General features: G+C 39.6%; 1 long non-coding RNA gene across 1 annotated transcript; it reads left to right on the forward strand.

The window, feature by feature from the left end:
• Positions 1 to 4,739: 4,739 nt before the first annotated feature.
• On the forward strand, positions 4,740 to 7,584 carry LOC138921722 (uncharacterized). The gene is made up of 3 exons (XR_011434560.1): positions 4,740 to 4,869; positions 5,555 to 5,745; positions 7,461 to 7,584. It is a non-coding gene; the product is annotated as an uncharacterized lncRNA (long non-coding RNA).
• The last annotated feature ends 3,525 nt before the right edge of the window (positions 7,585 to 11,109 follow it).

Here is an 11,109-nt window from a genome sequence, read left to right on the forward strand (position 1 = left end):
TGCAAATATTAATCGTAGGAAAGTGGAGAAGTTATATTAACATCAGACAAAATAGACTTCAGGCCAAGAACTGTTAGCAGAGTTAAAGAGGGAAACTTCTTTCACCGATGTGACCCATCCTTTTCATTAAACACCCCTGCAAATCAACAAAATCCTCCTTTCTCTTAAACATGCTGTAAACATCTCCATCCATGTGATTCTCTATTGGAACTTCTTCATCTCAGAAGAAGTATTGTTCTTGCTCTTCCTCAGACAGATTCCATTTATTCTTTCACAAACACAATCCCTGGCTCAGGAACTCAGCTCTACATTCTCCTTGAATTTGCTTTTCCCTCATCATTACTCTTTTAGCCTCTTCTAAAATCCTCGCTCTTCTGACATCTAACTTCTGGCCACATGACCCTCTAGTCTCCGAGTCCTGTGTATGACCACCACAGTAGCTACTCAGCTTTTCTGTCCTGGTGAGCTCCTTTCTACGGCTCTGAAACAGTCCAGAACCCCTTCACAATACGTTGCTTAAGTCCAGACTTTCTGCTCCTCCCAGCCAGAAACTTGATATCCATGTGCCGTTCACAGATAAAAGTACCAACATCATCTAGCAAACCGATGGAAATGTTAGCTATGAAGTACCTTAGGATCTACCCCCAAACTACTTCTTTGGGGGTAGTTTTCCCTAAGGATTGATTCTGTCAGTCTGCAATAATCCTGGGCATTGCTTTCTCTTTCACAACTCCCCATGTAATTGCAAAGCGAAGCCGGGATGGAGAACTGTGAGTACAGAGCTTTCTCTCCATCCTCCAAACCATCAAACACACCTGTGCTGGGTCCCATTCCTTCTCAGACACACTCCCTACTGGAAGGGAGTCTTGGATACACATTCTAGTAACAGCAAATGTCAGTACTTAAGTTGGTAAATATCAATTGCTGCCTAAAATTTCTGCCACTGTGGCAGGTCATTGAAATTTTGTTCTGACGATTCTATTATCACCTCTACTTGGCAGTTCCCTACTCTGGTTTTAGACACAGTCAACCTGTACCTTGAACTCAGGCTTGATTCAGGATTTCCATTCAGATTAGGGAACTTCTCTTTAGTCAGTAGAGCAGTTCTGTGTGGAACACAGCAATGTTAAAAAGCTTCAAGAAAAGACTTTGGTTTCAACGTATTAGCAAATAATAGTGCTACAATATGTGTTACTCATGATCTGTTAATTTGTAAGAAAATACCTTTGTTTTAAAGTACTTGGCATTTCTTTAAACATTCTACACAACTAAAATTTAAAATATCTTGATCCTAAATATTGTGCAAATAGCACACATCTATTGTTTGGAAAAAGTGTGCAAATTGCACACATCTAAAATTTGGTTCTCTGGTGTAGAATCCGGGTTTGGTATCCTTGTGCAGGGATGGATTGAAGAGGCGCTCTCAGGAGGAACCCATAAGAGATCAAGGGAAGCAGGAAAGGAGAGGTGGGGAAGCCAGGGATCCTCTCAGACCCATCCCGAGTGCTCTGGAGTAGAAGTTGCCACGGAGGTTATTTGTCACCCAGAGGAAATGGAACCGAGCTGGGACACCCCAGCATCAGTTAGGCATTGGCTAGGAGTTGCCTCTGGGTGTGTGAGGAAGGATGAACTGCCAGGCACTCCAGGTGATGTGGAAACAAAGGATGACTCTGTGCAAAAGAGGGCAGGTCTGAACCACAGCGGCCAACACAGCATCCCTGCAAAGACCATCTGTGTGGGGAACAACAGCATCTGCTAGCATGGAAACCATCTAGAAAACTCTACGTGCACACACTCTCTTGACTCTTTAATAGAATGCCATTTATTTCCTGCAGTTTCTTTTCCTTGAGGCCATTCCATTGTCTCTCTCCTACACCTTCGCCTGTTACTTCGAGTTTGTCACAAGCAATTAATTTCTGTCTCTGAAAGCAACCCTGTTGAATTCACCAAGGACTCATGGCTCTCAGCAGCATTCGAGCCTCATAATTAATGCACAGAGTTTTAGTCGTTTCATAATATGCTTCCTCTCAAGAAGAAAAGATGTTCCTGAAAGCTCCAACAACCGTTCACGATATTTCCAACAGTCTCAAGGAAAGAAAAGTTACAGAAATATATATTGCCTGTGTGTTTTCTTGCATTTTTAATTATATACATATTCCATGTCTAAAACCTTCATTCTCCACTTGATTCTCATCTCATTTATTCACTAAGAGAATATATGAGAGGTAAGAGAAGATTTCACAATTGATAGAACCTTGATTTCAAGATTTTTATTAATTTACTCACCTTCTCTTGTTTTTTTTTTTCTACTTAAATAATGTCTTCTCATTCTTCTCATATAAAATCTGCTCTACCCTCATGCTTTCGAAACCCATGATGAGATATGTCCCTTATTTTGTCTTTATACTTATTTCCACTGTAGAGTAACTTATTTGAGTTGCAATTGTGTGTATTTAAATTGCAGGTTACTATGAATATTAGAGCAGACTAGTAGTTCACAGACTTTGCCCGATGTAAGAATTAACTCAGTGAAGCCTTTAACATGCAATTTCGTGGGCTAATTTCCAGGTACACTGGTTCCATCAGTTTGAGTACAGCCCAGGGATGTGCGTGCTCAACAGACAGCCCCCAGGGATTGTGAAGCAGGTGGTCCATGGTCCAGAGCCTGAGAATTGCTAAAGGTGACTGGCCCCAGAGAAGCAGAACTTCGGCTAATGTTTTTATGCCCCTCAGCCAATATTTTGCATCAAATGGGTGCTCAGAAATATTCTTAACTGTAAACTGACCACTAGTGGTCAGTGGTTCCCACATTCTTGTGAAACCATCCAAAATACGCATGCAACTGAAGACTCTGATTTTGAATTTAAATGTGAATTTAAATGGGTTAGGTTCTCATGCCTTTTGTATTAAATGATAATATGTCAAATGCTGTCATTGAAAATTTTCAAATGTTTTATTCTCACTATGCTCTCAGTGTATTTTGTCTGTCTGATCACTTGTTCATAGATAACTTGTTTACACTGCTTGGAGCAACACCTATGCCCTACCATGTTGCCAGATAAACTCCTATTCATCCAACAAAACCTTGAATATGTGTCACCACCTCTGGAAAGTTCTTTTTTACATCTCTTCATCAATTTCTGTGCGAATATTTCTTGTCTCTGTACTTGAAGTATTTCTATGAATACGCCTATCACATTCTCATTGTGTGTATACATGATCACCTTCCTCTTAGACTTAGTTTCCAGTAGAAATTATTTGTTTATTTGTTTGTTTGTTTATTCATTAACTTATTCATTCTAATTTTCAGTGTTTGGCAAATGGCCTGAAACATGGCAGAAAAAAAATTAGTTGAATTTAACTAGATTTTATTGCCCTGTTTCAACACCTGGGAGAAATTTTTGTCTCCTTGGGGACATTTGGCAATGTCGGGAGACATTTTTGGTTTTCACAACTGGGAAGGTGGTGCTACTGTCATCTAGTTGGTAGAGGCCTGGGGTACAGCTAAATATCCTACAATGCGCAAGACAGTACCCACGGCAAAGAATCATAGGGTTCAAAATGTCACTCGTGCTGAGCCTGAGAAACCCTGATTACATTGTATGCTCCCTGATAAGAAGTTTTGTCATATAATTCGATATTTCTCAAAGTACCTAGCAAAGTATATACCCAGAGGAGTTACCAGGCAATATGGCAAAGTCAATTGTATTAAATGAGTTGATGCTTGTTTATTGATTAATTGAACAGAAGAGTTAAACATTTTCCATTTTATGTGAGATTTTTGAAGGCGTAAGTGGGCACCTTTATTGTCAGAATGAAGTCACATGAAATCTGTCTGATGTAGTTAATCTTTCCCTCATGTTTTTGTCATACTACAAATGAATCCTAGGGTATTTTCTCCATTTACCATATCCTTACTCACTTCAAATTATGGGTGAGAATAATAGTACAGAAAGTTTCATCTGATTTTTTTTTACCCTTGTAGATTCTAGATCATTTTTGTCAATGTGAAGAATGTCACAAGGGTCAATACAGACAGTATTTCAGATGAAACAATCCCAGGACTGTGTTTAGAATGGGACAGATCTGCCATTTATGATGATATCATTCAATATTCCCCATGTAGCCGTACGGGTAGAAGTAATTTTGCTTTTATTTATTCCGTCATTACTGAGAGGACTTGAAGCACATGCTCATTACTGAGAGAAGTCTACATCTAGCCTTCTGACAGAGTTGAACTTCGGCAAGTGAGCTGAGTGTCTATGAGAGGGACAGTCTTTGTTGTTGGATATCCTACAGTCCAGAGAAATAACGAGGGTTCAATCCTTGTATTATACCCAGTGCACTGATGGGACAGGGCATCTGAGCTAGTCTGGTGAGTCACAGAAGATTTCCCAAACCGAGGGATGGCTGAGCAGTCTGAGGAAGGTTGAGGATAGCCTTGAGTATAGGTTGAGTGGAGAAGGAGAGGTCAACCTATTATTAAACAATCAGAAACGTTCCTCTATGAGAGAAAGCACAGCATATTTTAAGAGCAAAATTGGGTCCTACCCAGCTGATGCTTAACGTGGGAGAAGATGGGAGAGAGGGAGCAGGAGAATGATGACATGAGGGCAGCAGGTGGAAAGGCATTAAAGGACCCAGGAGACATGGAAAAGTGTTTAGAATTCATACATAAAGTGATGTGGAGATTTTTAACCTGGAAATGATGTGATCAATTTTCTCTTTTAGAAGGATAACTCTGGAAACATTGCGTCGACTGGTTTGGAAGGGAAGCAAGATGGCGGCAATGAGAAGATACTGAGTGCTCTTTTTTGGAACCACCTTGTTTCCTCTGAACTTTACAACATTACTGTTATGCTAATGGAGGTAGGGTACTGGTGTGGTGTAAGAGAGAGGGACAGTTAGAAACAGACAAGTTCAAGAGGGATTTACCAACTAGAATTGACAAGATATGCTGACTCGTAGGATCTTGGCGGAGGGAAGAGAGCAGAATCAGGTATGATTCTTAGATACTTTTGGCTTGGAAAGCGAATGGTGGTGACACAAGTTGAGGCAAGGAACACCGGGATAGCAGCTATCCCCAGTGGAGTGCTGGCAAAGAGGGGTAGATGATGCATTTTGGACATGATGAGTTAAAGATGATGGATGCACCCAAATTAGGATGCCCTCTAGGTGGTGAAAGAAAAGTGAGGAGATTAGAAATATAGCCCTGGGCCGGCCCAGTGGTGCAGCTGTTAAGTGCGCACGTTCCGCTTCTGGCGGCCCGGGGTACGCCGGTTCTGATCCTGGGTACGGACATGGCACTGCTTGGCACGCCATGCTGTGGTAGGCGTCCCACGGATGAAGTAGAGGAAGATGGGCACGGATGTTAGCTCAGGGCCAGGCTTCCTCGGCAAAACGAGGAGGACTGGCAGTAGTTAGCTCAGGGCTAATCTTCCTCAAAAAAAAAGAAAAAAAAAAAAAGAAATACAGCTCTGAAATTGCAGATGGAGGTTTGAGATGATCACCAGAATTCTCCTTCTTCATGCAAATCATTCTCTATTTTCCCTAGAAAGAAGAGGTCTGTGTTCGCCAATAATGTGAAAGTATTTGAACTTGAGGAAGATGGCTGGAAAATATTAGCTGTTATTTCTTATCATGAAAACAGACTTGAAGCAGAATCTCTCCATTCTTTGCTCATTCTCCTGGATGCTTGGAAGTGTTAGGATCAGACAAGATAACTCCATGATCATATTTGATAAGGTGAGCTATATTTCTGATGTGTAAGGCATTTGTGTGTCATTTGATTGGCCCTGACCACTCAGCAATTATGTTTTCTATCTGGCCTGTATTGATTGCAGTGGGTGTTCTTATGTAAATGTGTGTTATGCAAATATCCTCTCCAGACAAGCTTTGGTTTCTTGAGACAAGTGTGTGAACTTTCTATTTGAGTAGGCCAATTTTCCAAAAAGTGGGCACTATATACATTTTGGCTACAAATTATTATTTTTTTTATTTGCTACTGGAAAGTATTTTGAGTGCTTTAGGAGGAAAATAACAAGTCATCTTGATATGCTGCTGGGTTAGTTTTAGCACCTAAAATAGGAAAAGGGAGTTTGGACTTTGAATTATTCATTTCAACCCCTCCTATGGCATGGAGAATGCGAAAGATTATGGTGTTGCAACACAGGCACTCCTGACAATTTGGGACTGTATCATTCTCTCCTGGGGTAGGGGCTGCCCTGTGTGTTGTGAGATCATTAACAGCATCCTTTACCTCTTCTCATTTGATGCCAGTAGCACCTCCTACCTTGAGTCTTGACAACCAAAAATGTCTCCAGACATGGCTAAGTGTCCCAATGGAGACAGGAGTGCCAGGTTTATCGAATAAAAATACAGGGCACCCAGTTAAATTTGAATTTCAGATAAAGAATGAATAATTCTTTAGCATAAGTATGCCCCATACGATATCTTATCTGGCAACCCTAGCTGGGCAACAAAGATTGCTCTTGTTTGAGGAACACTTCTTGCTCTTCTCATTTAATTCCTTCTGAATTTACAAATATCTCCAGGAAGATCTCAGGTGTTTGGAGCAACATGGGATTTTGCACTAGAAGATTATTCAACATTGTCTTGCCTGTATATCTTTAGGGGAAACTGCAAAATCCAGAACAATCTGGTTGTGATGTCCACATTGTCCTCATTTATTGTTAATTAAATACTTTCCATCTCATTTCATCTACAAAAGGCAGACAGTGTTAAATACTGATATTCGCTGAATTAATCCATTACTTGGAGAGAATGCTTACTTGAAGTTCTCAGTGCTCCTTTAGAATGCCCCCTGGGGGAAAGGATGGAAAGTTCTAATTGTATTTTATGGGTTTGATGTAGCTCTCGTCTGTAGCAGTTTCTCCCAGGTTATTTCTGCCAGAAAATCTTCAGTTGGTAAAAATAAAATGTACTCTTCTGCCCCAGGAATCTGGTGGCCTTGATCTTCCAGCCTGTTGGTCCTAATCTAATTACTCAGCGTGAAGAGTCATTTGTTGGCAGCGACATGAGACTGTGCTGGCAATGGGGAGCTTCTCCTGATACATCAGCCAGAACAGCCACAAAATTAAAAGGCAGCATTTGACAGACTATTTCTTGGAAGTTTTAAAGCAGATGAAAAGTTTGAGTATTCTGTACTTAGAGAATAATGCATAAAATATATACAGAAACATGTGCACTGGATTCTGTAAACTCTTTAAGGACAAGGACCTGTGTCATCTTTTTTTTTTTTGGAATCAACTTCCATTCTGCCAGACTTTGTACTTGGAAAATATTCAATAAATGCTCATTGCTAAAGGGAAGATGAAGTAGAATGCTTTTACCTTTAACCAGAAACTAGGTTAAATTCTACTGAATTTAACTTACCTACTGAATCATTTCATTCTTAGCCTCAACTACACATTCTCTCCTGTTTCCCTTCTACACAGCAGATCAGCCTCATCTGTGAAGATGGTGATGGTGGTCATGGTGGTGATGATGACGACAGTGGTGATGGTGAGGTGCTGATGAGGGTAATGATGATGACGATGATGATAGTGACGATGATTTCGTCTCTGTCCCCACTGATCTATTAAAAACCTTAAGAAGCTTTTAGTAAGTATTCTGCACTAATTTTGTGAGTGACCTAAAGCTTTCCTATACACAAGTCTAAAATTTCCTTAAGGGGATAAGACATACACAAAAAGGCAAGCATCACTAAGAATATAAATTATTATAAATATTCATATTAATATATAAGTATTATAATACATAACAATAATTCATAAAATATTCATTATATTATAAATATAAATTGTTTTAAACATAAATAATTGAGGAGTACTCTTGTGGCCATTGTGAGTAAAGCATCATAAGTTTTCTGTAATCTGGCCCCACGGTATGTATCTGTACTTACCACATTATCCTCCAGCCTCAGCATCATCCCTTCGCTCTAGTCCATTCTTACACGTGGCCTGTTCTTGATTGGAAACAACTCTCCTCTCTCCAACTGTAACGACTTTGCCCCTTCCTCACCCTTATTTAAATCCTGTCTGTCTTTCAAAATGCCCCCTCAGCATCTGCCTCCTCTGATTTCTCCAACCCACATGGATCTCCCTCCCCCTAGGACACACTGTGATTAGAGTCTAGTTTGTGATCAAGTCACAAACTAACTTGCATTGCTTCTTAGGAATTCCAAGAGTATATGCATTATTTTAACCATCTAATGTCACTTGCACAAATGGGTGATTGGTATGGTTGACCATAAAATCAAAGGAAGAGCTATGCATTTGTATTTGTAACTTTTAATCAATGGACCTAAACAAATTTTTAAAAATTTTTCAGCCTCAGAATAAATTTGTCGTATAATGCAGTAGAGATGAATGAAAACCGACAATAGAAGAAACACCCCTGAAAAAATCTCCACATTGATTAAACAACTTAATTAATTTCAATATTTTGCTTTAGCAACCTACACGATCAAATTTGCCCATCTTAGTGTTTCTTTTATTTTATTATATTGAAAAGATAAGATTCTTTCAAGTCTTTAAAGAAATTCTAATTAAGCAAAAATTCTAATAACACTTCCAAAAGTCAAGCATTGATATTTTTAAATATTAAATTAGGGTTCTAAATAAATGTGAAAAAAAGGAAAATAAAGAAAGGAGCAGCTAACACTACCAAGGCATCAAACTTTACCTCTTTAAGTGTGGAAAAGTTTAAGATGTAATCTTAGGAGTGTCCCACCCTGATGCTGACCCCACAGCTGGCCGTTAAAAAATGCACTCGTGGGGCCTGCCTGGGGACACAGGGGTTAGGTTGGCGTGGTCCACTTTGGCAGCCCAGGGTTCGAAGTTTCAGATCCCAGGCACGAACCTATGCACTGCTTATCAAGTCATGCTGTGGCAGGCGTCCCACGTATAAAAAGTAGAGTAGGATGGGCATGGATGTTAGCTCAGGGCCGATCTTCCTCAAAAAAGAAAAAATGCTCCCATGAAAGCTTTGGTGAGTGTTGTGTACTGGTTTGTTTTAAGATGCCGGTTAAGAGGTTGTAAACCAGGGCTGGTTCTAGTGGTCTGATCCTGCACCACATGAAAAAATGGAGTCTGAGAAGGTGGGGCTGACGGTTAGAGAAAACCAGGTCAGGGAACGTTCCTGGAGATGCCTGCATCCCTGGTGGCTTCAAATGGTCTACACGTGCTCTGCAACGTAGAACATTTACTTTTTTCTGATGCTGCCACTTCCATTTGGAACGCTATCATTTTTGAATCCAATGATACCTGAATGATGTAATGGTAGAGAGGATTTTATTGGAAGGTAATGAAAATAATTTAATGAATGAAATAAAAGTAGGAGTATTTTAGACTAGAACACTTGCATTGTATTGAATTTCATAATGATACAAGGAAGACGAGCAGTTCATGCTGGGAGTAAAACCATTGGGAAAAATATGAAAATGTGCTAAAAACAAAAGGCTACAGTGTGAAGATAAGTTTTACCACTGATTTTTGTTCTCTGAAATCTAAAAAGAGATATTTTTCCTACTATGAATGCATTCTTAAGGGATATCCAGATCAAATGGTGTTGGCCACGCTGTGCTTTTGTAAAGTAAGAGAGAATACAGTTTTAATATTTATTATAAGGGACATTCCCAAGATTCTCCATGAATGTTTACAAGCTGCAAAGTAAAATATAATCTTTTAACCTACATTAGTCCAAATTATGACGCATGTTGAAAGCCATAAAAAAGACATATTTCTAAAGCTCTTTCCCTACGTAGTTTTCATTCCAAATTAAAATATGTTGTTTTAAGTATGTAAAGATGCATATTTTTAAAATTAATCTTGAATGTAAATTGTGTTAACAGATACTCAAAGAGAAATGTCTTGCTCCTAAAATTGGTATGCATATATTTCTCATGCCAGCAATATGTAGTTTAACGTAAGAAGAAGGAATTAGATTTGCTTGTCTTGATAGATAACCGGGCAATTCTGTTGAACAATGAGTATCTAGTGCTTTTTTTTTTAACCTAAATGGGGGCTTTATTTTAAAAATAGATCACGTTTGGCAAATGTCATATAATTCAAAACTCTGTGTGTCTGATGCCGCACTGTGACTACATCATAAATATTTTTTGTTTGTATTGAAGAGAAGTGTATGTGAAGCAGAACCCCATAGGCAGAGATCTCCAGGTTTGCTTAATATGAGTCAAGGTTAATACGTTGAAACCACAGTATTGGTTTCAGGTTAAGTCAGTGGAAAGGGGACACCTTGATTCAACAGGGAGATTAATCACAGAACTTCTGGCCAGCACATATGGCTGCTGTGGCTGATCCTTTTGTGTCGGAGCCTTTTCCAGAATTTGCCAGATTCTTCTATCAGGTGTGATGTAACTTTATGAAGCCAAGTGCAGTTAATGGGATCACTAAAATGTTCCTCCTAAAACGGATATGAGTTAATGGCTCATAAGTTGGCTCTATGTTGCTTCTGTCTTTGAGAATGAAGGACCAGCCAGCCCCACATGTGGGCAGCCGCTTGTGTGGACGATTTGTGGCGGGTCCTCAGAGACTTCCCTTGCCTTCCTGTTTTGTCAATAACTGCATCTCCTATTCCTTCATGGGAGCCCTGATGACGTACCTGTTTACTCATCCCTGAGACCACCAGCTGGACACAAACCTCTGACCTCCAGGTTCTTCAGAGCCAGGCACAGGCAACAAACTCCATTATCAGTATCTTGCCTGAATATTTAAAAAGAAAACAAAACAGCAAAATGGGATGCCCAGTTAAAATATGAATTTCAGATGAACAATGAAAAAATTATTTTAAGTATAGACATGTTCCAATATTGCATGGAACTAAAAAAATACTAAAAAAAAAAAATCAATTGTGGTGTATCTGAAATTTCAGTGTAACTGGGCATCCTGCATTTCAGCGGCCAACCCTCATCGAAGCTAGCCCCATGGACTTGTCAATGCTGGATTCCTTCCTCACTTTTCTGACTCTGTTTCTTGAATTCATGTCCCTGCCAAGGCTGCCAATGGTTGTAGCTTTCCATTTGGCTTTCTCTCTCTGTTAGGGTCCCAGAAACCTTTGGATGAGAGA

This window comes from Equus caballus, chromosome X (genome assembly GCF_041296265.1).
Source record: "Equus caballus isolate H_3958 breed thoroughbred chromosome X, TB-T2T, whole genome shotgun sequence".
Classification (NCBI taxonomy): domain Eukaryota; kingdom Metazoa; phylum Chordata; class Mammalia; order Perissodactyla; family Equidae; genus Equus; species Equus caballus.